The sequence below is a fragment of the Vicugna pacos genome, chromosome 1 (assembly GCF_048564905.1).
Source record: "Vicugna pacos chromosome 1, VicPac4, whole genome shotgun sequence".
Taxonomy (NCBI): Eukaryota; Metazoa; Chordata; class Mammalia; order Artiodactyla; family Camelidae; genus Vicugna; species Vicugna pacos.
In genome coordinates this window covers 15,849,646-15,875,090 of record NC_132987.1, presented here as the reverse complement: position 1 = coordinate 15,875,090, position 25,445 = coordinate 15,849,646, and the positions used below count along the sequence as shown (strand labels likewise).

The window sequence follows — 25,445 nt, the reverse complement described above, 5'->3', positions numbered from 1 at the left end:
TGTAGCCTCTTCTCTCCCCTCGATCCATTGTATTTATTTTTCCTTTGGGTGTGTTCCTGGTGTGATAAAAGCAGGGCAGGAAGTGGAGAGAAAGTCAGGAAGGATGTTAAAACCATTATATGGGTTTTAATGCTTATTTCTGTTTAGAAGAACTGAGTTGACCATAATAAACATAATCCCAGTTCTGCCTGAGGGGCCCCAGGGAATCAATTTGGTGCCAGTGGAATTTCCCAATGGGGGAGGCACGAGACAGTGCTGCAGGGTTGGAAATCCCTGAAAAGTTCCCACCTACAGTTTTCCGACTTGAATAAAAATATGGGATGCCCTGTTAAACTTGAATTCATGTAAACAATGACATTTTTAAGTATAAATACGTTCCAAATATTGCATGAGCATCCTGTATTTTACCCAAGAACTTTATTCTCACCTCCACAGTCACCCGGAGTCATAGAGAGCTATAGTTTTCAGGGCGTCTGGGACATGGGCTATAGACGGATGCTTAAGACTGGTGTTTCAATGGAAGGAAAAAAAGAACACCTAGAAGTGAAAGATGGGGTTAGTGCCAATGGGGGAGCCAGAGGACCAGTTTCTGAAGGACAGCTTGTCTCTCTTGGGATTTGAAACATATTTGAACAGGTCCTTGCCTGTGTGGCATTTAAATCGAGACTGGCAGTTACTAACTACTATGTATAAAAATAGACAGACAACAAGTTTATACTGTATGGCACAGGGAACGATATTCAATATCTTATAGTAACCTACAAGGAACAAGAGTATGAAAACGAATAAATGTATGTCTATGTATGACTGAAACATTATGCTGTACACCACAAATTGACACAACATTGTAAACTGACTATACTTCAATAAAAAAGCATGCAAAAAATCTCATTATAAAGAGTGTGTGTGTGTGTGTGTGTGTGTGATAATAAAGGCTAATTTTCATTGAGCATTTACTACACCAGGCACTCTGCAAATCACTTTATCCCACTGAGTTTTTAGAACAATGACTTCATTTTATAGATGTGGAAAAAGGTGCAGAGAGCTTACGTTACTTGCTTAAGGTCATAAAGCCAGCAAGTGGCAGAGCCAGAACTTGAACCCAGGGTTGCCTGACTTAGCAGCTATGCCATGCTATTATCTAACAGCAAGCAAAAACCAAAACCAAGCAAAGCAAAACAAAAAAGGCTGATGCTGTATGCAGGCGCTGAGGCACTGGAAGGGGTCGGGGAGATGTCAGTGTGGGCCAGATCAACTAGGGAAGCCTCTTTGGAAAAAGAAACTCCGGCAGATTCAGGGCTGGGTGCCTGTAGGGGCAGCACATTGGACATTACGCCTCTCAGGCAGGGTTTTCCCCATGCTCTGGTTTTACATAAAACCCACACAGCCTTTCAGATCACCCACAACCCCGGGCCAGGCGCTGTCTTCAACACTGTGTGCGGGCAAGCCAAGCCATCGCCCTGCGAGGCAGCTGAAATAAAATGTGTAATTGTGCTCCAAGACACCTTAATTGTTTATTAATTACTCCATAAATCATAATGACACCTGTGTTTGTGCTCCTGTTAATTTACTCTCACAAGATGGGGGATGGAAGCTCACAGCCAAAGAATAACTGGGCTCATAGCTATGGGATGGAGGGACCCAAAATGGTCCGGGGACACCGGGGCTCACGATGCTTCTCCCTTGCCATCAGCCTCAACTGCATTTCCATCCACTTCTGGCCAAGACTGCTACTTATAAGGGGTACTAATAATAGCACTCAAAGGAGCCTTGATGGGGCCAGGGTGGGGCTAGGCACTTCATCTTTCCATCCAGAAGCCGGTAGAAAGAGGAGTTATTGTATTCATTTCACAGGTGGGAAACTGAGGCTTTTGTAAGTCCCAAGGGCACACAGCCAGGTAGGTGGCCTTGCTGGAGTTTGAACCCTGGTTTGAATGGCTCCCGAATGATGTAGCCATCGTGCGAGAGTCAGAGAACAGCCTGCGGAGAAGGGAGCTTTCCTGTTAACTATCCCTGACATCTCCTGTGTGTCTTTTACATTTATCCAAGGAAAGGCAAGCTATTTTCGAAACACTGATACCCATGATGTCCCTTGAGGGTCATATCTAAAACAGAAATAGAATTCATCCAGGGGTTTTGGCCTGGATATGCTGGTGCCCTGCCACTCCGACTAGTCCCTGCTGGCGTCCCCCTCTAACTGACCTCCATCCCAGACAGTCACCCGCCCCTGTCCCTCGGAGCCCCTCTCTGCCCACATCTGTCTGCAAGTGCTTGGCCCTGGAGAGCACGCCATTGCTCCAGATGGCTAATAGAACTTTATTGCTGCAATCATTCTTAATGTGACCATTCCAAAACCCCGTCTGGAAGCTCAGCCCCTGGAAGGGGGCGGCAGTCCCTAGAAGCTGGGAACAGGGCCACCGCCGCCTGGCCCTCTCTCCTGGGTCTGATAGCACACTTTCGCAGATGCCACGAACCGGCTCTTTAGAAGACAAGTAATGCCATAAAATCCAGTTTGAAGGTGATCCTTTTTCCCTGGGTTGAGATCAAGACTTTGGAGGAAGGGGGCGAGCCCCAGGCAGCGGCTGTAAGAGACTGTCTGCTCTGGGTCCTGAGCAACGTGGAAGAAGGGGGCTTGTCAGGGGTCGGCGGGTAGAGAGGCCACCCTATCCTGTCCCTGTCGGCCCTGCTCCTCCCTTAGATCTCAGCTGCCAGAGACTTTCCCTGAGCAGCCAGTCCAGGTTATTCCCTCCCTCTTTCCTCCCCTTCCCCCCACCCCCACCTCCCGCATCTCCCTCAACCTGTTATTTTCCTTCCAAGCACTTTTCTCCATTTGTAATGATAAACTTGTTCATGGGTCTATTTATTGAATGTCTCTCTCGGACAGGAGACTAGGCGGGGGTGATGTTTGTTTTGTGCTGCAGGGCACAAGATGTCAACCCAGTGCCTGGCACAGAACAAGTATCCAACCAATATTTGTTGAATGTACAAACAAACGAATGAGTATTATTTATCCAGTGATGGTCATTCCAAAACAGTGCTCTCAGGCTCTCGTGATGGGCTTGCAAGCTGGTGATTTAAGATTGGAAGGAAGGTGGAAGGACATAAAGATGCTTTCAGAGGCCTACAGAGTAGGTTCTGGGCACTGAAGCCTGAGGCTAAGATGCCCAACGCAGTGCCTGGCACATGATGGACACTGAACACATTACCTGAACAAATGAATACATGAGAAAAGGTTAGAAAGACTAGAAAGAATGTTTCTGTGGACAGCAAGTAGGCGAGTCTGCAGGAGGAGAGCTGCCGTGTCTTCAGACAGGGAGCAGGAGAGTTTGAACGCTGCCCCCATGTTCACGAGGTAATGTCACCGCCACAGGAAGTGTGGCGTTTGCCTCCCCAGCCCGCCTTCTCCCTCCTGTGCTCTGGCCTGAGGGGAGCTGCTAGTGGCTCAGCGCCTCCCAGGAGGAAGGCAGCCAGGGCACCAGGCCGTCTCTCTGGGCTCCAGGTGTGGTGGGACTGGACGGGTGGAGGACGTTCAGGTCAGAACCAGGATGTGGAGAGGGAAACCCCGAGTCTTTGAGGAGCCGTCTGCAGAACCACCCTTCCTCAAGAACCAGAGCTTTCAGGGAGTTTAGAAACCTCCCCGGCCCCCTGGACCATTCTCCCCCTGGCTGGGCCAGTTGGCTGCCTGGTTCCGGTAGGTGGGGCCTCAGCCAGACAGGAGGCTCCCCGCTGGGAGTCTAAGGAACATAGGTGGGCGTGGCAGAGAAACCGCCAGGTGGGACGTGTGGCCGAGAAAGCCTTGGCGGAACCTGCCGGACTAGTTCTACTGTGTTCATCACCATGGCTGCTGTGGGGGAGGGGGAGGCCTCAAGAGGAGGGGAGGAGCTTGACCTGATCCCTAGAGGACCCCAGAGGGTCAGAGAGGCAGGGGAGCTTGGATGGGGAGAGCAGACTGTGGTGAGGACGGGCTGGAGGAGGGGGACCCAGGGGCTCGGGAGGAAGGAGGTAGAGAGAAGACTCATTAAGAAGAGGCCTTTTGTACCCGAGGAAGGGCTGTGGAGATGGCCTGTGATTCCAGAAGCCTGGAACTATGCAGTCCTCCCTGCAGGCTGGAAATGCACGACCATGAAGATGAAGGTGTAAAGCAGGCACTGAGGACCGAGGCAGGGAGGGGATGGTGAGAGCCTGCGGCCAGTTCAAACTCCACACACCCTGCCGAGAGGATGGGGAGATGTGAACTGAGGCTGCAGGTTCAAAAGCCAGAAAAAGAATCCCACAACCAAGAACAAGACATCTGGTTTATGAAAACTTAGGAAAGATGTTGCAATCATTTGAACTTACATGGATTCACTGAGTTTTGTCAAATTAGCCTCATACTTGGGTCAGATCTTGTCGTGCCATCTTCTAGATAGGTCAGGAAAATAACGTCCCTGTGTGATCCTGTCTTGGGCAAGTCAGAGACCTTGCAGTCTCGTGTTACATCTGTGATGAAGGTGATAAAATGCGCGCTGGACAGAAAATGTGCGGGAGCCATGATGGTTGAAGCCAGGCAGTGCACAGTTAAGGGTGATCGTGTAATTTATCATCTAAATGGGTTCACTTTTGCATTGCTGTTGCTCATCTGCAATTTAATATTTTTGGGGGGCTGGAGGTAATTAGGTTTATTTATTTATTAATGGAGGTACTGGGGATTGAAGCCAGGACCTTGTGCATGCCAAGCACACACTCTACCACTGAGCTATACCCTCCTGCCTTAAATGGGTTCACTTCTGAAAGCAAAAGAGAACTTGAGTCAGCTGGTCCTCTGGGAAGCAGACACTGAGGACTTAGGAGGTCCTTTCCTGGGAAGGACCACTTGTGGAAGGAAAAAGGAAGAGGGTGTAGGATTCGCTATAGGGAGCGGTGAAACCATGATGCAGACCTGCCAGCGTCTGTCAGTCTAAGGAGATAGTATTGACCATTAGGAGGGTCCTGTGTTGAATGGAGATTGGCCGGGCCTTTGTCCCACCGCCTTGCTCAGTCACCAGCCAGAATTTGGGCTCAAAAGCTGACATAGTCCTGAGGACAGAGCAGATGTAGGCTGTCAGGTAACCACACTCTGTAGGGGGACAGTGAGTCATTCTGGGACTGGGCATCTGAGTAGCACGGTTTCATGTCTGGCCCAGGGCACTGTTAACAACTATGCTGGGACCACAGGGGTAAACCAGGACCGTCCCTCTAAAACCAGGGCATCGGCCACTGCACTTCCAGAGAACTTTTATAGGATTCAATCTTTGACTCTATCTTATTCTATCCTGGTCCTCTCCTGTTAATTTTTTTCTTTGTCTTGAGTAAACTAGCTACCATTCACTGAACTTGTTTACATGCCAGGCATGAGTTTAGCACTTTACATAAATTCATCCATTTACTCTCCTAATGAGCTCATGAGATAGATACTATTATATTTGTTATATACTTTATTATAATTAAATACCTCTATATAATATAAACCTATATACTATATACTTAAATTATGTGCTTATATTGTTATAATATACTGATATTATACTATCACCCGTTTCACTGGTGAGAAAACTGATGCACAGGGAAGCTATGTGGCTTGTTCAAGTTCATACATCGGATAATCAAGCGGCAGAACTGGGCTTTAAACCAAGAGAGTTTGCCTCCAGGGCTAGACTCTTGAACACTTCACTATTTGTAGGATTTGGAGCTAGCAGGGACTTTAGCGTTCATCTTATTGAGATCCGGAGAAGTTACAGAACTTTCCCACAGCCATGCCGCAGGTTAGGTCTCATGTCTAGCTCCCCAGCTCCTGAGCCTAGGCTTTCTTCCCTGCTGCAGGCCTCAGACATGCTTATTGAATTTGTGGATAATAGAAAGTTGGAAAGGAAGATTCTACAACTGAAAATACAATAGTAGTTCAAAGTGATTTTGACAGGTTAAAATGTGGGGTTGAAACCAATAAGATGAAAGTTAATAGAGAAGTATGTAAGCTTTTATACTTAGGTTTGAAAGCATCAATTGCACAAGTGCCAGGTGGGGAAGACCTTGTCTGAAGGCAGTTTGCTGGTAATAAGATCAATAAGAGGTGATAAGAGGTGAGAATGAGGGGACACAATTTTAGGCTGCCCTAATAAGATGACGTTCAGCTCCCAGGAAGTGAAGGTCCTCCCTCTGGACCCTTTTACTCTTACCTGGGAAGCAGAGTTTTGAGCTCTCTTCTGGTCACCATGTTTTAACAGAGATGGAGTGAACTGTAGTTCCAAGTCCTTATGTCTAGTATTTATGAAGGTGACCTTACTTGGAAATAGGGTCTTTGTAGATGTAATTAACTCAAGAATCTTAGACAACATCATCCTGGGTTTAGAGTGAGCTCTAAATCCAATGGCTATTGTCCTTATATAAGAGAAAGAAAAGGATGCTTTGAGAGGCAGACAAGGGAAGAAGGCCATATGAGGAGCGGGGCAGGGACTGGAGTTATGCCACCACATCCAAGAAATGCCAGGAGGCACCAGAACTGGAAAAAGCCAGGAAGGGTTTGCCCCTAGAGCCTTCGGATGGTGTGTGGCCTGGCAGACACCTTGACTTTGGACTTCTGGCTTCCAAAACAGTGAGATAATACATTTGTCGTTTAAAGACACCTTGTTTGTGTAACTTACAGAAGCCCCAGGAAACTAATACAGAGACTAGGTCAAGACCCTAGAAAACGGGGCCCTAAGGAGGGCTCCTAAGCCCTGTGCATGGAGAGAGTGAGAGGCGCTGGGTGGAGGAGGGCCAGGGGGCCATTCACTGACACTGCTGCTCGCTCAGAGTTGCCAGGTACTGGGCTAGTGGGGCCACCTGCAGGCCACCCTCAGAAATCCTACAGAACCTGGGAGTCTGAGCTCAGCGCTGGCTTCACCGGGAAGCATGATTAAGTTAAAGATGGCTGTCATTGTCAGCTTGCCCCAAAGTAACATGGAAACCTCCCCCTCGCCCATCCAATGGCCTTTTGATTTGTCATCACCCTAAGCAGTGACAGAGCCCCCTGGGGCTTGGCAGAGCACATCCAAGGCCTCTCTTGGAAATGCCACAATACAGGAGGGGGTGGTCCTTTAGGGGGCTGCAGTTCTCAGGTAAGGGGATGGAGCAAGTTCCCCGGGGATTTGGGTTGCCCATTTTGGGTGATGTCTTCTTAAACCTTTGTCTTACTATGGCTTCGGGACACCGTCTTGCCTGGTTTGGATGACCTGATTGACTCATTGAGACAGTGAACACCGAGGGTAGGTAGAACATGGGGGAAGGTGGACAGGACAAGGTCAATTTGGGAAGCTTTGAGCTGGAGACTTGGGTAGGGTCTTCAACTGGAAATCCTCCTTACAGGCTAGGAGCTCAAGATTCAGGGGGACTACATGTGTGGTGAGTGTTACTGACATACAGGTGGCAGTTACAGCTGACAGTCCAAGGAGACTGGGAAGGCAGACCCTCCTTACAGGCCTCCAAATGTGTTTGTAGACCAGCAGCACTGGCATCTCTTTATTAGAAACGCAGAATCACATTCTGCACTTTAACAAGGCCCCAGGGGGTGCGTTTGCACATTAAAGCCAGGGAAACGCTGCTCTAGGCCAGTGGTTGTCTCTCAACCATTTGTGCTCTTTAGAATCCCTTGTCCTCAGGCTCTGATTCAATTGGCCTGTGTGTGGCCCAGGCCTTATTTATTTATTTAAACAGCTTCCTAGGTGATTCTTTTGTGCAGCCATGGTTGATATGAATCAGTCTTCAAATTTGAATGAGCACCAGAATCACCTGGAGGGCTTGTAAGCACAGATTGCTGGGCCCCACACCCCTAGAGTTTCTGGTTCAGCAGGCCTGGTGGGGAGCCTCTAACTTCTTTCTAACAAGCTCCCTGCTGCTGGTTCCAGGCCCACACTTTGAGAACCACCAGCTAGGCTAGAATCCTAAGGAAAACAAAAAGTCAGAGGTCAGTAAAGGAAGAAAGGAAAGAGGAGAGGTTCCAGATGTGGGAGGCAAACCAGGAAAGTGGTGTGGATGAAAAAAATTTAGTCAAGAGTCAATTTAAGAAAGATATTTTATTGGCGCCAACCTGAGGATTGTAACCTGGGAGACCATCTGAGAGAGCTCTAAGAGTGGTTCTGAAAAGCTGGGGGAAGCCAGCATATCTGAATTTGGAGAAGGGTTTCGTGCAATCAAGTGATACAGGAAAAATAAATGTCAGGTGAGAGGAGAGCCCCCGTGAGTCCCTGGGATGTGCCCCACCAAGTGTGGGTACTTGGCTTCACACAGGAAAGAATTCAAGAGCAAGCCACAGGTGAGTAAAGGTAGATTTGTTCAGAGATACATATTCCATAGAGCACAGGCTGTTTCAGAAGGTAAGAGAAAGGCCACGAGGTGTGGGCAATGGGTACTCAATAGATACACACTCCATAGACAGAGTGCAGGCTGTCTCAGAAGATGAGGGAGCGAGAGGCGACAGGCACGGTGTTGCTAGTTTTTATGGGCTGGGTAGCTTCATATGCTAACAAGTAGGAGGATTATTCCAGCTCCTTTTTGGGGAAGGGGCTGGGATTCCCAGGAATTGGGCCATCCCCTAATCTTTGACCGTTTATGATCAGCCTGAAGCTGTCATGGTGCCTGTGGGAGTGTCATTTACCATGTTAATATATTACAATGAGTGTATAATGAAGCTGAAGTTCTGCTAGAAGTCAAATCTCCCGCCATCTTGACACCCAAGTTCTGTTGGGAGTTGAATTTTCTACCATTTTGGTGTTACTTGCTGTGTCATTCCTTCAGTGGCTGTGCCCTGCCCCCATCCTTCCTGGCTCACAAGCAGACATCTTGGTCAAAGTTTACTGCTATCCACGAGGAACAGGTATCTTTGTTAATGGCTTTCGTTCTTTTCTAAGTATGGGGAGTTGCAAGAAACTGAGTTCATATTTGTCGATAAGCAACTTGATGTGCTATTACGGGACTAGGCTCTGCTAACAGGAGCCAAAACGCTCTGGACCACCTGCCTTACTAGTCTGTTATGGTCCAGGAAATGGCTCCCTCTTGTTCTTCCCAGATCTAAAGTTACACTATTACAGCCATTGATCTTACAGAACTATACATTTGATCAATTGTTGCAAGTCACCTAGACATCATTCATTTTATTGGAGGCTCCCTCACCCATTTGGTAATGCAGGAAACAATAATCTTGTAAAAACAGGCAGGACACAAGTAATATAGCAAGCCACATTAACAAGGTCATAAGGAAGTATTTAAACTAAGAACTTCCATTAGGTGCGGCCCAGTATCTCCCCAGGCCATCCGACTCAGTCTGTTCCTCACCAACCTCCATCTTTAAAGGAAATGATGTATCGGCATTGTCCATCAAGTTCACTGAATATGTCTGCATGTACAAGGTGAGTGGTGGGTCATCGTGACCCCTTACAGGATCGAGAAAGGAATGTTATCATCTGAAGAGTTACAACACGGCTGGTGCCAGACGAGGAAAAATTGATCTTTATGGTTGAGCAGGTATTTCTGCCATTGGGGAGTTTGATCAATAAAAAGTGCAGATACATTGTGCCCTCGAGCGGGGAGGGAGGAGGCCCAAACGGGCAGAGAAGAATTTTATGTCTGAAGTTTTCTTCTCTTGCCTTAAAATAGGAGTTTTTATTTCCTCAGTGGGTTTTTCCTGTGTTTTCCACCAGATTATTAACCCCCGGTTTTACTGCATCCTGTTCCTGCCTCCTGATTTGGTGACGTCTAACAGTGCCCCTGATTCTCAACAATCACAGCTTGGAAATTTTCTGTCTATCTGCTCCTTCACCCCAGCCTCCCCTGCATTTGAGGTAAAGGCCAGACTCTTCGGCTCACTCAGCGCTCAAGGCCCTGGGCACAGGGGCAGGGCTGCCGGCCTCCTTCCCGCCTGTCTCAGGGGACCCTTCTCTCCAGGCATCATAATCTACTTGGGGACGCTGCATTAATTTTGTTCTCTTGGACTTCCCAGCTTCTGCTGTGAGTCTGAGCCCTCCTCCTCTTCCTCATTTCACGGCTCCTACTCAGCAAGATTAGATTAGAATTCCCTCAGGGAAGGAGTCTCTTTTTATTTATTTATTCTTTATCTCTTTCCAGTCCACCCTTAGCTACCTCCAACTTCTGGCTCAGTTCACACCTAAGCTCCTTCCCCCAAGTCTACCCTGAATCCCCGAGGCTAGGGTAGCCCCCTCCCACGTTCCTACTTTGGGACAATGCGCACCACGTCACTTCACAGCGGTTGATTTAATTATCCACCTCCCTCACTACAGGTGGACTTTCTTCCAACAGAGAACCAGGACTTATCTGATTTTTGTACCCCAAGCTCCCAGCACAATGCCGGCTCAGAGCAGGCACCCAATACTTGTTTGTTGAATGAAGAGATGGAGGAATCAGTGCATGAATGGTTATGAATGCAGACACACTTGAGAACCAGGGCCCCCTTCCTCCAGCCCAGAGTATCAGCGGCACCCTTTCTGAATGTGGTCTGCTCCTTCCCCAGAAGGGATACCAAGGGCCCCCTCTCCAGTCGCAGATCCCTGGGAGAGCGCCAGCTGGTCATTTCTGCAATAGGTGGCTGGTGTCTTCATCTCCTTGGCTGGAAATGTGACCACCTCTCTCCAGACAAAAGTCACAGGGAACGTGTGTTCTCTTCACATGGACAATTCTTACCTTCTGAATGGGGAGCTGGTAACGTGAAGTGCAGAAGGTGGAAGTGCCTCCTTCCAGTTCCTTCGGGTTTTCTGGGCTCCAAGGATTCAACCCACACAGGTTTTGAGAGGGGAGCTCAGCCTTCCAGCACCACCAGGTGGCCACGAGTCAGCAGCTCCCCGGGCCTCGGGCTTCACGGAATGTGGTGGCTTGAGCCACTCTGAACCGGGCAGCCTCCTGACCGGCTCCTCAACACGCCCAGGGGAGGAAACTGCCCGGAGAGGGATGGGGAAGGAGGATGGCGGAGAGCCTCCAGAGGTCGCCGTCCTGCCTCACTGTCCCCATCCTCACCACTGCCGTGGTAGTTCTCTGTTCCACAAGAGCTTCCACACCTTCTCTTTCTTTCCTACTAAGAGGCTCAGAAGGATGGAAGTGGGGAGTGCTCAAATCCCCTCAGCTCGAGATGGGGCACCCATGGGCCAGAGTGTGGGTTTAACTTGCACAAAGTCCCAGAGCGGCTCAGGGTGCAGTGGGATTTGAACCCAGCCTGGTCTGCCTCCAGCCTCTTCACCTCCTCAACATGCTGCCTCTAAAATAACGTTAAAATACGTAGAAACCACACAGGGTGCAAGTGTGAATTATTCCTTCTGTGGAAGTGCAAAATAGCCCAGTGGTGACGGGAACTTGGCAGGACGGAGCGGGATGAGTCAGGGCCGCCTTTCTGACGTAGGGGGGCTGTTCTGTGGGGCTGAGGGCGGGCGGGGTGGGCGGGGAGCGAGGGGGCAGGGCCTGCCGGGGGGGGGGCGGGGGGGGGACAACCACAGGCCTGGGGCGGGGCATCGCTGTGGGGGGCTGTGGGCGGGGCCGGAGGCCCGGGCAGCACAGAACTGGAGAGGGCTTGTCCGGGTTAACGTGTCTCCAGGGCCGGAGCTGTGTGTGTGTGTGTGTCTGTGTGTGTGTGTATGGTGTACGTGTGTGGTACTTGTGTGTGTGGTGTGTACGTGTGTGAGTGTGTGTGTATGCGGGGGTGTGGGGGTGCGTGTGCATGGTGCGTGTGTATGTGATGTGTGAGTGTGAGTCTGAGGGTGTGTATAAGGGGTCTGAGTGCATGTGTCTATGGTGTGTGTGTATGTATGTGAGTGGGGGGCGTGGGTGTGTGTGGTGTTTGTGGGTGGGGGAGTGTGTGACGTGTGATGTTTGTGTGTGTGTTCAGGTAGGGTACTTGGCACATCAGAAAATCGCGAGTTGCCGGTCCCTGGTATCCTGTCTTTTCTTACCTGTGGATAGGCCCTGCCCACTCCCCTCGCCCTCAACACCCCCTGCCCAGTGCCAACCCTTTTCGTTTCAGATTTATAGGATCATGGAATTTATTTAACCGAGTTAAGAAAAAACGCACATCTTAACACACGTAACGCAGAGCCGGCTGCAGCTGCGTGAAGAACTCAGACAGTGCTGATGCGATGCGGGCTTTCTGTCTCCCAGCTCTGTTCCCCTTGCTGTGGATCACATGCAGGCTCTGTCTGTGCGGGGGCTTCTAGGAGGATATGCCCAGGTTTATACCCTCCCAGCCTCAAGCCTGGTAGAAGGAGGACTTCTCTGTACCTGTAATTTTCACACAAAACCCAAACTGAATCTAAGTGGCTGGGTTTGGGTCACGTGTCCATCTCTGAACCAATAACTTTGGCCTTGGGATAGTAAGCTCTGGTTGGCTGCCCAGGTCACATGCTCACTCGCAGCCAGTTGTGTGAGGTCAGGTGCCTCTGAAGGTAGCCCAGTTCCCAAAGGACCTTTGGGATGCTGGTGCCAGAGGGGCCAGTCAGGCTGAGCAGACACAGCCTTTGCCTCCTCCTGTCCACTGAGGGCTTCCTGTTTGTGAACGTGGCCTTGACTCAGAGAGGGAATGCAGGTGTGCACGATTACTTTGTGTGTGTGTCAGGTCTTGGGTGAGGGGCAGTTCTGAAATTACCTGTTTAATCTTCACAACCTCTTTATGAGTTGGGTACCAGTGCACGTATCTCACAGGAGAGGGCATGGTATTCTGAGGAATGAAAGGACCTGTTTGGGTCACACAATTAGAACGTGGCAAGGGTGGGGCTGAACTGCACACGCCTTGGGCCCACGGCATCCTATAAGGTGATCACGCCCCAGTTGAAGACAAAACTCGGGGCTGGGAACAACTTCAGTACTGCAGCAATACTGTGAGCAGCGGATTCAGACTTCACTCCCAGAACCAGTTCTTTTACTCCCCAGTTGCTCCTAATCTGCAAAATGAGGGTGATGCAGCCAGCCCTGCTGAGATTCCAGAGCTGTCCTGTCAATCAGATAAGACTAAGGAGAAATGACTTTTGGAAATGGTCAAGATGTAAAACGGGATGGCCACCAGGGCTGGTTATTAAAATAGTTATGTATTTCTGTACTGGGTGGCAAATAGTGTCCTCCCCTGCCCACTTACTGCCACTCTGGTTCCTCCCCACAGCCATGGGGTCTGGAATTTCTGCAACGTCCCCTCAGTCTAGCAACCAGAGGAACAGTGCCTTCTCCTGGTCACAAGAGAGAGGGTCACCCAGAGAAAGGGTTGCAGCTTCAGCACCCCCATCTCTCATCTCTTCCTGTGGGCCCAGAATGTTCATGGTGGCCCTCCTCTCCCGTGTGACCTGTCTTCTCCTTCTCCGACTCCCTATGTTCACCATGAAGTGGCCTGCTCTGGGGGGAGGGGCAGTGGTACCATCTCCTGCTGCTCTTAGTGGTGCCTCATGGGGTTGTTCACATCGTCAGCCGCCCCCAGTCTCCCTCGATCTCCTTTGGGTCACAGCTGAAGTGGGCAGGAGGGAGGAAGAATGGGTGAAAGCCTTTGAGAAGTCCCACAGGAAAGGAAACTATTGAATTTTATTTAAACGGGTGCTTCTAAACTGTGGCAGGTGGCCTAGCCTGATAGTTAGGCGCACAGAGTTGGGAGCCAGACTCCTTGGAATAAATTGTGCTCCTTCATGGTGGTCTTGGGCAAGTTACTAATTCTGCCTGTGCTCCAATGTTCTCATCTGTGAAATGGGAATGTTCATGGGACCTGCCTCCTGGGCTGTGGAGAGAAGGACGTGGATCATTTAAAACCGTTAAGTGTCTGGTTTGTAGTTTGTTAGTCACTTCTACTGGGACTTTAAAAAAAATGATATCACATCTATTTTCATACCATTTTTATAGAATGGGTATTCTATAAAAGCTGCTTTTGGAAATGCTGATGTGCAAGAATCTTGAACAGAGAAGGAAGCAGAAGATGTGTTCACTATATACTTTCCCAATTTCAAATATTTCTTTTGTGATGAGATCATTTGCCTTGGGTTTCGGCTCAGATACTTTGATTGTCGCCATTTAGGACGTGAATAGCTCTTAAATAATCTTTCAGGCGATTCTTATGAAGCTATTACTGCTCTGGAGAACCTGCCATGCCTGTCTGTTCTCTTTTCTGTTGAGCCCAAAGCTCCTCACTCCTGCCTTCAGTTGCCCTGTCTGCCTGCTTGCAGGCCGGTGTCATCAAGATGCTCTCACGTCCAGCGCCAGCACAGACTCTCTGTTCCACCCCAGAGTAGGGCCCAGGGCTTGTCTTTCTCTTTGTCTTTCCCACTCCCACCTGTGATGTCCTCCTGCTTATCCTCACCAAAGCCTGGTTCTTACCTTCCAAATTAGACTCAAAACTCCACTGTAGAGCATCACCTGAGTGTTCCGGGAAGCACAGACGGGGCTTCAGCCTCAGCCTTGTGAGTACCACTTGGAGTGTGTCCGCATGCAGCCAGGTGACTTTGCAGCATTTTCTGTGGATGTTCTTTTCTCATTTAGACAATGAGTCCCTTGCATTCCCACCTTCCCACAAGCACAGGGTCCAGGCCTTCTCTTTCTTTTGCAGCCAGCTCAGTTCTTTGCACCCAGTGGGTGCTGCTCAGGGCAGGAAGGAGGGACAGCTACAGAGCTAAGGATGCAGGCCCAGAATCGGATGAATTTTCCAAGGCCAGAACTCATCAGGCCTATAGTCAGAAAGCCTATAAAGCAACCAGAAATTGCTTTCTTTGTAGCATAAGCAGTGAGGGTGTTTAGAAAGCATCCCTTTTATCTTCTCGCTCTGCAGGAGCAGAAATGAAAGCCTAGAAAAACTGGCTCTGACATCACACAGCGGGAACTCAGGGAGGGGGTCTGACCCTGCACCTGGTATCCTCTCCCTGACAGGGAGTCTGGCCACAATCCATCTGCTGCCTAGACTCCCAGCAGGGACCACACCTGCCTTCACGGGCCGCATCAGTCTCCCTAGGAGCTGCCACTGGGGGATGAGGGTGAAGAGGGCAGTGGCTTCTGGTGAAGGCTGTCTTCACCTCCCAGCTGTATCATCCAGCTCTGTGCCCTTGGGCAGTTACTCGACCTCTTTAAACCTCAATTCTGCGTCTGGAAAAGAAAGGGAGACGATGATAATGGTTCCCATCTCATGAGGATGTTGAATTCAGTTGGCTCATCTGTATGGAGGGCCTAGCACAGCGCCTGGCAGTAAGGGCTCATCACATGTGCCATTATTGTTTTATGTATGACTTGACTCAATGCCATGGGTTCTAGAAAGATCTCAGCTCAGAAATCCCTCCTCTGTGAAGCCTCCCACACTTCTTCTCTATGTACAGAATCTCTGCCATCCTCCTCCGGGCCTGTGAAGCACCTTAAACTCACATGTGTTCACATTCAACACCCTTCCATGGGCCCTCCCCTCCACGGTCACGTCAGGGACTAGTGAGCAGGCGGCCGGTCCTTCACATTCAGCGAATGCTTGAAATAAACATATTGAAAGTGGCTTCTCCTGCCCTGCTCCTCTATTTTTAAATTTTAATTTAATTTATTCATTTTTAAAAACAGGCACTGCCTTCCCGTGGTTCAAAATCCACAGTAAATATACAGTAAAAATTCTCCCTTCTTTGCCTTTCCCTTCCCCAGAGGCAAACAGTGTTACAATTTTTAAATGGCGTTTCCTTCCAGAACTATTATTTGTGTGTGCGTATGTAAAGCTATGTAAATGATCTGTCAATATTTCTGCCCCTCCCATTTGGATGACTCGTCTGCATTGTTGATGTGGTTGGAGAGCCCGGGTTCCGGAGCCAGAGGACCTGGGTGCAAAGCCCTGGCTCGACTACCTACCACCTGTGTGATCTTAGGCAGGTTACTTAACGGCTCTGTGTCTTGCTTCCTCATTTGTAAAATGGGTATGTAGCAGTAGCTGTCCCGTCGGACCGTTAGGAGATGTGTGTAAAGCATTGAGAATGGTGCTGGCATCGAGTAAGGGCACCATGACGTCAGTTATTATTATGGGCTGCCATTCATTCAGTGCTTACCCCAAGCCAGGGCGACGCTAGCTCCTTTATGCTTATCATCTCCTTGATCACCCAACAACCCTGTGAAGTGAGGACTACGTCCATCACACATCAGACTCAGGGCTGGTGTCTGGCATCTGAGTCCAGTTTCCTTGGGCAGTGAATGTCAGAGATGAGATTGAAGGCTGAACAGAATGGCCAGGGTCCATATTGTCCCTTACAGCTTCTGTTTGTATCCTCTTCCTCGGGCTGAACTCTGCACACAGTAGGTGCTCAGAAGAAGCTTGGTCTCGCCTTACCCATGCCTTTGGTTTGTGTTTTGAGGGCATCATTTCTGAGCAGGCTCTTTGGGGCTCTCGATATGTCCTGGTTTGACCCTCAGTTCAGCCCAGGTCCTCATGCTTAGACTCTGCAGTGCCTGCCTGGCACGTCTCTAAGGGAATCTGCCTTCCAATTATCTTTTTCTTTTTTTCTCGTGTTTATATCAGCAGAAATGAAGTACAGAAAAACCAGCCTTTAACTAGGATTTTATTACCCATTGACCTCAGCCATCTCCATCTATGTCTGCCAAGCTCTGCCCATTAGTAGTCAGGGCAACGTGGTGGAACTCCCTGCCTGCTGCAGTCGGCTGAGTTTAATTCTCCCCTGCTGCCCCCGCTGGCTGGGCACGGCCACCCCGAGTACTTGCTTCAGAAGCACTGTCAGGCGCAGCCCTGGAAAAGTACATCAGGAGAATGAGACGTGTTTGCGGGAAGAGACGGGTAACTGCCCAGCCCTTTATTCTCAGAGAATAATTGCTGCTTAAAGTATGGTTCATGGGTCATTGCTGGAAATCATGAGGTTGAACATGATGCAGAACTGTACTTACGGGAATGGCTGACTTTGAAGATGCTCAGTTGGGCGGAAGCTTTGCTCTAGCCTGTCTTGAACCTGATAACCTGATCCCCACCCATCCCCCCACCTCCCTCTCTGTGTCTCTGGCTTCTGCAGAAGAAGGGAGCACGGTTTTCTGCATTTATCTCCTCCTCACTTCAGCACAGTTCTATTTCCCTGTCCAGATTCACATCATCTTCTTCCAAATTACCCATCTCGCCTCTCTCTACGATCTCTCCTAACTTCTGAAGCAAACCGGCTTCTTTGCTTTTCCAGAGGTTGAGAATGTTTCCCTATGTTTTCCTCTCCACTAGCAGCTCTTCTTCTGCCTTCAGATCCACCATCGCTTGGCTCCATTGCCGCTAGTTCCTTCCTTGTCCCGTGAGTGTTCCTGACATCTTCTGTAAGTGCAGAAGACAAGAACAAAGCAGACACAGTTCCTGTCCTGGAGAAGCTTACACTTGAGCATTGGGACAAAAATGTGACCAATGGGTATGATGTGTAGGGTGTGTGCTGGGATAACAGTAAGCACGGACCCGTGGGAGCCCAGGTGAGGCTGGTGGAAGGACAGATCTGTTGAGAAAACCCAACAAAGACAAGTGGGCTTTGTCAATCAGGACATGGAGACTTTTGCACTGAGTGTGTACTGTCAAGGTCAGGCAACCTTTTTTTTTTTTTTTTTCAGTTGACAAGTACTTGATTTACAATGTTAGTTCCAGGTGAACAGCAAAGTGATTCAGTTATACACATACATACACATATGTTTTTTTCTTTTCAGATTCTTTTCTTTTATTATTACAAGAAATTGAATATAGCTCCCTGTGCTATACAGTAGGTCCTGGTTGTTCATCTATTTTATATATAGTAATGTGTGTCTGTTAATCCTCACCCTCTAATTTATCCCTCCCTGCCCTTTCCCCTTTGGTAATTATAGTTTGTTTTCTATGTCCCTGAGTATTTTGTTGGTTTGTAAATAGAATTTGCATCATTTTTTTTCAGATTCCACATATAAGTGATATATGATATTTGTCCTTCTCTGTCTGACTTACTTTTCTCAGTATGATAATCTCTAGGTCCATCCATGTTGGCGTAGCAGATAACATTATTTCATTCTTTTTTATGGCTGAATAGTAAAGGTCAGGCAACTTCTTATAGCTGCCACCCTATACCAAGTTCTGCCATCCACATCTGGAGATGTAATGCAGTTAATCCTGATTCTGTCCATCTTTTCTCAACTCTGTGTTCAGTGACTTCATGTTGGTAGCTTAAAATTAGCCATGGTGGGAGTGTTAACACCATGGAAGTCAGCAAACACTACAAAAACTGAGCTTTTGGTTTGTTTTTTTTTTGAGAACCAGTTTACTAGCACATCTCTAGGGCATCACAGAGAAAGTAACATTTATCTTGGGACTTGAAAGGTAGGCAGCAGATTTCTAGGTGAAGAAAATGGGGAGAGAAAATGGTGGAGGACATTTGTTTGCTGGGGATTTTTCAGTTGTAAATGATATAAACTTAATTCAAACTAATTTAAGAGGGTGAAAAGGATTGCATTAGCTCTGTCATAAGGAAGATGGGGTACTTGCAGGCATGGCTGGAACAAGGGGTTCAACCAATGTTATTGAGAATCTCTATCTTTTCTTCAAAGTGCTGCTGGCTCTCTCTCCACCTCTGTCATCTCTTCTCATCTCTCTTCCTCTCCGTCTTCTCTATCTCAGCTCTACTTCCAGTCACACAAGGTGAGATGCTTTTAAATCCATCTGCCGATTGATTCCATATGTAGTCATGTGCCTACCCGTGGACACCTACTGCAGGAGGATGTATGTGTGCTAATTAAAAGAAAAGACTCTATTTTCAGAAGAGGAAAGATTTACTAAGCAGGGAAAGAACATCATTTTCTCACAAGATTACAGGCAGTGGGAAGAGAGTGAGAAGTGAAAGGACCTGACGAGCTTAAGGAATGTGGAGATGCTTGGTGTGTGTGGCACGGAGGATTCTTCCTTGCATTGTCAAACTTCCAGAAAGGATGCCTCATACTGGTGGCTCCAATTCTTTTGAACTAACCCTCTGCATTGTAGAGTTCGTCTTACCATTCTATTGAGACTAATCTCCTGAAAGGACATGAAAAAACTCTTTGGTCCCCAAACCAACAGTTTTCTCTACCCTCGTTTTCTTGATCTGTGTTGTTTGACATTGACCCACACAATGTTCAGTTTTTTTTTCTTGAAATTCTTGTCTTCCTCCTTGGCCTTCACAATAATACCATCTGCATGTCTTCTGCCTCCCTGCAGCTTCTTTTTTAATCACAGCTATGGTTGGACACCTTTATCCTTGGCCCACTTCTCTTTTTTCACTTTTGGTTTTCCTCTGGGCCATCCCTTGTTCCCAGAGTTTAAACCACATTAGTAACTTACATTATCTAACATTCTGGACCTCGCCTCTGAGCCTCCAGTTACGTACCTCTGGCGCTCTGTTATACTTCCTTCCAGAGATTGCATGTTTAGTCAGACCAACCTGGCAGAAATGGAAGTTATCTGTTCTCAAACTCCTCTCATAATTCTCCTGCCCCTCTGGATAAAGCCGTATTTATAGGTTTACAGTTGCCAGTCACTACAATGATCTCTGGTGAGCATTTCCTTTTCAGCTCTCCCACTCCAGCCCTTGACCTCAGGCTGCACTATTTTTCTTGGCAGGCATACTGAATAATGACACAAAGATTTCTAATATAATTCTAGTGTGTTCAGATAACATACTTTGTATAAGTTTAATCCTTTAAAATGTTTTGAGGTTTGTTTATGGCCTATACTATACTCTGCCTTGGTAGTTGTTTTGTATGCACTGAAAAAGTATGTACTCTGCTATTGCTTGGAGAGTTCAATGAATTTCTGTCAGGTCAAGTTTGTTCATAATGTTGTTCAAGTCTCATATCTCTTTCCTTTTTTTTTTTCTACTTCTGTCAATTATTGAGAGAGAGAGAGAGCTGTCAAAAATCTTTGGCTCTTATTGTGAATTTGTCTATTTCTCTTTGCTTTTCTATCACTTTTTTGCTTTATGTATTTTGAAGCTATGTTGTCAGGTGTGTAAATGTTTAGGCTTGTTAATTCTTCTTGATGAATTGACCCCTCTGCCATTATGAAATGACTATGTTCACCTCTGGTTATATTATTTGCTTTAGAATATTTTTATGGATATTGTTACTCCAGCTTTCTTTTTTTTTTAAATGAATTTTAGTATGGTACATCCTTTTCCTTTCTTCAAAAAAATTTAAAATCTATTTGTGTTCTTGTATTTAAAGTAGGTTTCTTATAGGCACTTATGGGTCAGTCTTGATATTTTTATCTGATCTGACAATCTTTGCCTCCTGTTTGGGATTTTCAGCCCATTCATATTTATTATGATTAGTGAAATAGGTTTTCTTTCTGGGTTTGTTTCATTTTGGATAGCTTCTATGTCTACATCTTTTTTTAAAAACATTTTTTATTGATTTATAATCATTTTACAATGTTGTGTCAAATTCCAGTGTAGAGCGTAATTTTTCAGTTATACATGAACATATATATATTCATTATCACATTTTTTTCTCTGTGAGCTACTATAAGATCTTATATATATTTCCCTGTGTTATACAGTGTAATCTTGTTTATCTATTCTGCATTTTGAAATCCCAGTCTATCCCTTCCCACCCCCCACCTCCCTTGGCAACCACAAGTTTGTATTCTTTGTCTATGAGTCTGTTTCTGTTTTGTATTTATGCTTTGTTTGTTTGTTTGTTTGTTTTTAGATTCCACATATGAGCGATCTCATATGGTATTTTTCTTTCTCTTTCTGGCTTACTTCACTTAGAATGACATTCTCCAGGAGCATCCATGTTGCTGCAAATGGCATTATGTTGTTGGTTTTTATGGCTGAGTAGTATTCCATTGTATAAATATACTACATCTTCTTTATCCAGTCATCTGTTGATGGACATTTGGGCTGTTTCTGTGTCTTGGCTATTGTAAATAATGCTTCTATGAATATTGGGGTATAGATGTACATCTTTAAGTTGACTACACCTAATCTGCCGTTAACCCCATCCAGCATTATTATTTTTAAAAATACCAGACACTGCTGTTTTTATCTCTAGAAGTTTTATTTGGGTCTTTTAAAATATTTTCTGTACTTAATCTTTTCAAATATATGGAATACTATTATAACAATTGTTTTAATGACTCTCTAAGCTAATTCAATTCTGTTTTAGTTCTAGGCCATTTCAACTAACTGTTTTTCCTCATTATTATAAGTCATATTTTCCTGCTTCTTCAAATGCTTGCTTATTTTTTATTGGATTTTTAGACATTGTAAATTTTAACTTGTTAAGGTGTTGGCATTTTTATGCTTCTGTGAATATTCTTAGCTTTACCTGAGATGCAGTTAAATTATTTGGAAACAGTTTGATCATTCGTGCTTTTAAGATTTATCAGACAAAAATCAGAGCCTCATTTAACCTAGGGCTAATTTCCCCCCTACTGAGGCAAGATCTTTCTGAGTACTCAACCCACTATTTCATGAATGATGTTTTCCAGTCTGGTTGGTGGGAGCAAGCACTGTTCCTCATTCCGTGTGACCACCAAATACTGCCCCTTCTAATCTTTTTGAAAAGCTCATTTCTTAGCCTCAGAGAGTATTTTTTCACATGCATTTGCTGATTAGTACCTGGTGAACACTCACAGGGGCATTTCTGCATATCTCCAGTGTTTTCTTTTCTTGCTGCAGTCTCCTCTCTGATACTGTAAACTCTCACTGCCTTGGTCTCCTGAACTTTCAAGTCTGTGACCTCAGCTTAAGTAGTCTGGCAGACTCTGTCTGTGTTCTCTTGCAATGTCTACCATTATTTTTCCCTGCTCCATCTATCCAACTGGAGCGATCTATAGGCAATTTGAATTAGTCATCTCCATAGGTGATCCCTTCCTAGGTGGCGAAGGTCTTAATGTGCTCTTCAAGTCCTGGCTACCACATTTCAGATATAACTCTGGTGAGAGCTACTCTTTGGCTTTATATGATAAAAAAAAAAAAAGAAAAGAAAAGAAAAGAAAAAAAGAAGAGTGAAAAACTATAAATTAAGCAACAGTTATATGAGGCATACTTGGCATAAAATACCATGCAGGAATTAGAAACCATCAGTTTCTGCACTTCCGTCACATTACCTCCTGAGCACACTGGCTCTCTATTTGGCCTTTAACCATGTTTGCCAACCTGAGTTAAATTCTTCTTCCTCTGCCTGCCCCCAGCCTTAACATACACATTCAAAAGTCAGGAGTCTTCAGGAACTCTCCTCATGCATTTTTGTCTTCTTTTTTTGACTCTTTGATTGGCCAGAAATGAAGCACATTGGTTCAATGTCCTTTAGCTCCACTCTCTACTCAGCCTATCTGAGCTCTCAGGGGAATACTTCCGTACATACAGAGGGAGATGGAGCAAAACCTTTTCCTTCAGACCTTTCCTACATTCAGCAACCCACCTACACACACACACACACACACACACACACACACACACGTCAAATTTGTCAGCTGTCCAGTCCTGCTTTTCTGTTGCACCCCACCCTCTGCCGATTCAGTGAAACTGGGACTGAGGACAGATGAATTTGCCTGACTTCGGGGTTGTCTCCCAATGCTGGCACAACCCAGACACCCAGATGATGACAATCTAACTTCTTTCTGTTTTCTGAAATTCATGGCCAAAGGAGACAGCAGCAGTTCGCAACAGCTCCACTTTCTGTAACAGGTGAGTTCTGGAAGGATGTCTCCATAGAAGGGATGCTAGTTCTTCCAGATCATGTGTTTAAAAACATATAGAGGAGATAAGACATCTTTAGAGCAAATTTGTAGTAGGTTCCAGACAGCGACTTCTTCCAGCTAGCTGAGCATTATAGAATAGACCTCTGGTTTAGTTTGAAACTTGTCATTTATTTTCTTACCCAAGGATCGTCTGCTCAGCTCAAGTAATGCTGAATTTCTCTTTGGTGTTTAAAATCATTCCTTTGGTGTTCTTTTCATTCATTGGAAAATGGATTCTTTTCCCTCTAGATTTGGAAGGTAAATGCCTGGGTGGGACAGTGATGTGAGGCTGTCAGTTGAGAGCAGTAAGAATTCCAGTGAAGAACACGAGTTGGATTCAATCAGATATTGATTTTTTTTTCAGCCCAGTAAATTGTGGCTGCTTCATAGCAAGGGTAACAAGTACGCTGTGCTTTTCAGAAAGAGATGTGATCAGCTTTTAAACAATAAAGAGGAGCACTGCTGGGCAGAGTGATTCGATTTAAATCCGCATGAAAGCCAGTTGTGAGTTTAAGGTAAACAAAGCAACAATAAAAGCCATCGCCACACCCAGAACCCCATGTCAACAATAAAACAGATATGGGAATTTAAGCCATCCAAGGTGAATTTGAAAGAAATCGAATTCCTTTGAGGATAACAGACCAGATTTAGCTGAAATACCTCAGTGGCTATGCATTTGGTCATCCCTTTCCCAGGCATGTAGAAAGAATTCAGTGTCCCAGGGCCCTCTGATGGGCAGTCACAGGCCACTGAGGGCAGGGGACCACTTTCTCTTCTAGAAAGAGTGCTCTCAGGGACCAAAGGGATATAAGGTTTTCTGGGGCTCCCTCCCCCTGACTTTGTGCCTTGCCTCCTGTGTACTAGCTTTTTCGGCTTAGTTCCCTCCTTTGGGCATCTAATGCTGTGTGTCTCAGCTAAAACCTCACCCTTTCTGAGCAGAGGAACTGAGCTCACACACCTGAGATCTCTGTGTGACGATTTCTGCTGCTGGTGTTGTTTCCGGGAGACCCTGACTGTGTATTTCCAGCTCCAGGCTTATGGGGTCAGTGTTGTGTGTCTTCTGTTCTGTTCGGTGACAATGGAGAGCTCTGGGCCTCCCATTATTTGTGGGTCTAAGACTGCCCTGGAATCACCATGCTGAACCGTGCCTCTGGCTCCTGCAGGCCCGGGCAGGCACAGGGGCAGACGGCACGTGCTTATCCTCTCCTAGAGTCAAGACTGACCTGAGGGGCAGTGCCTCTCCTTTTCAAGCCCAGGAAGGTGCTATTTGTGTGTGTCCAGATAAGATTTCGAGCCTCTAATTTATGGTTTTTTTCTTCTTGCATTTTCCCCTGTCTCTTCTCCCTATTCATACTGGCTCTGCTTATTGCCTCAAGGAATGTTTAGGACAGAGTAAAAGGCAGATGGCAGCAAAACAACTCTTCTAGGATGTTGTTCTAGAAACATAATTCTTAAAGGGAGAGGATAGATTAAAAAGTCTTTTGAAAAAATACAAGGAGGGCAGCTTCTCACCCCCAACCTTATTCTAGAATTTGCTTCTCCAGGCTGGGGAGTGGGAGGAAAAAGAGGCTGAGAGAGCCCAGAATAGCACAGAGCTGGACCCATCTTCTTGGCCATGCCTTGGCGAGACAGTGATGTCTCAGTGAAAGCAGCCGTGTGGTACAGATGGGATCACTGGCCATATTGAAGAAAGAGGCTCATGCGCCAGGCGTGGAACAGAAATAGGGAGCTGCAAGTCACGCAGGGGCCACACGGACAGGGCCAATAGCCAGCTCACTGCTGACCGTTGTATACAGATGATCAAGGGCCAGTGGAGATCGCTTTCTTCAATATCTTGGCAAAGGGTAAGAACTTAGAAATAACTATCACAGCCTATGGGAGTGGGCAATAGTCCCAGGGACTAAGGTTTACTTAGTAATTGAGAGACCAGATCAAGTCTCATTTCCCCCCTGAGCACATAGGAAGAACATCTTGCACTTAAGGCCAGACAAATGACTGGTTCTGACCAATAAGCTGAGAGTAGAAGCGATGCAAATTATTTCTGGGCAAAGGCAGCGGAAAGCCCCATGTTACCTTCCGGCTTCTTACTTCTCCCATTGCATGTTGGGATGGCAGGGTCACACCCTGCAGCTGATGTGTGCTGGTCGTGTAATATAAATGAGAAATAAACCAATGTTGGGTTAAATCACTGAGATTTCAGGGTTAACTTGTTCCTTGCAGCAAAACCCAACCTGGAAAAGTTAGAAATTAAGTTAAATGGCAGAAAATAGAGTGCAATTTCCACTACGCTCAAATTTGTGGACTAGATTCGTGCCTGCTAGAAGAATATTTGCTGTCTGCGCATCTTCTTTGGTCGTGATGTAGGTTTTAAGTTTATCTAGGTGTGGGACTGTAATGAAGTCCTTTCACCCAAGCATGGAGCAAGATAAGGTATGTGAACGCATCGAGTAAGTACCGTTTGGATAACCAAAATGCCAGTTCCTCTTTCTCCTCTGAGACCTGCACCTTCCTCTGGTATAAAAAACGGGGAAGTAGGTGGGAGCAAGACAGGCTCAAGACAAAGCATTTCTTTCGTGTGCTGAGTGCCACCCAGTGCCAGGCCCTGTGCTGGACCTGGGACCCAAAGAGGAACCAGGAAATGCCCTTGATCTTAAATCTAAGGGCTCCAACGGGGAGATAGACACTGTCACAACAGTAGTGCACACACAAGAGAAGAGGACCAAGGGTGCTGGGAAGAACAGAGAAGGGATTTGGA

The 25,445-nt window shown here is 46.7% G+C and overlaps 1 non-coding gene across 1 annotated transcript; it reads right to left on the bottom strand.

Moving 5' to 3' along the window:
* Positions 1 to 4,673: 4,673 nt before the first annotated feature.
* TRNAA-GGC (transfer RNA alanine (anticodon GGC)) lies at positions 4,674 to 4,746 on the bottom strand. The gene has a single exon. It is a non-coding gene; the product is annotated as a tRNA-Ala (tRNA).
* Positions 4,747 to 25,445: the final 20,699 nt, after the last annotated feature.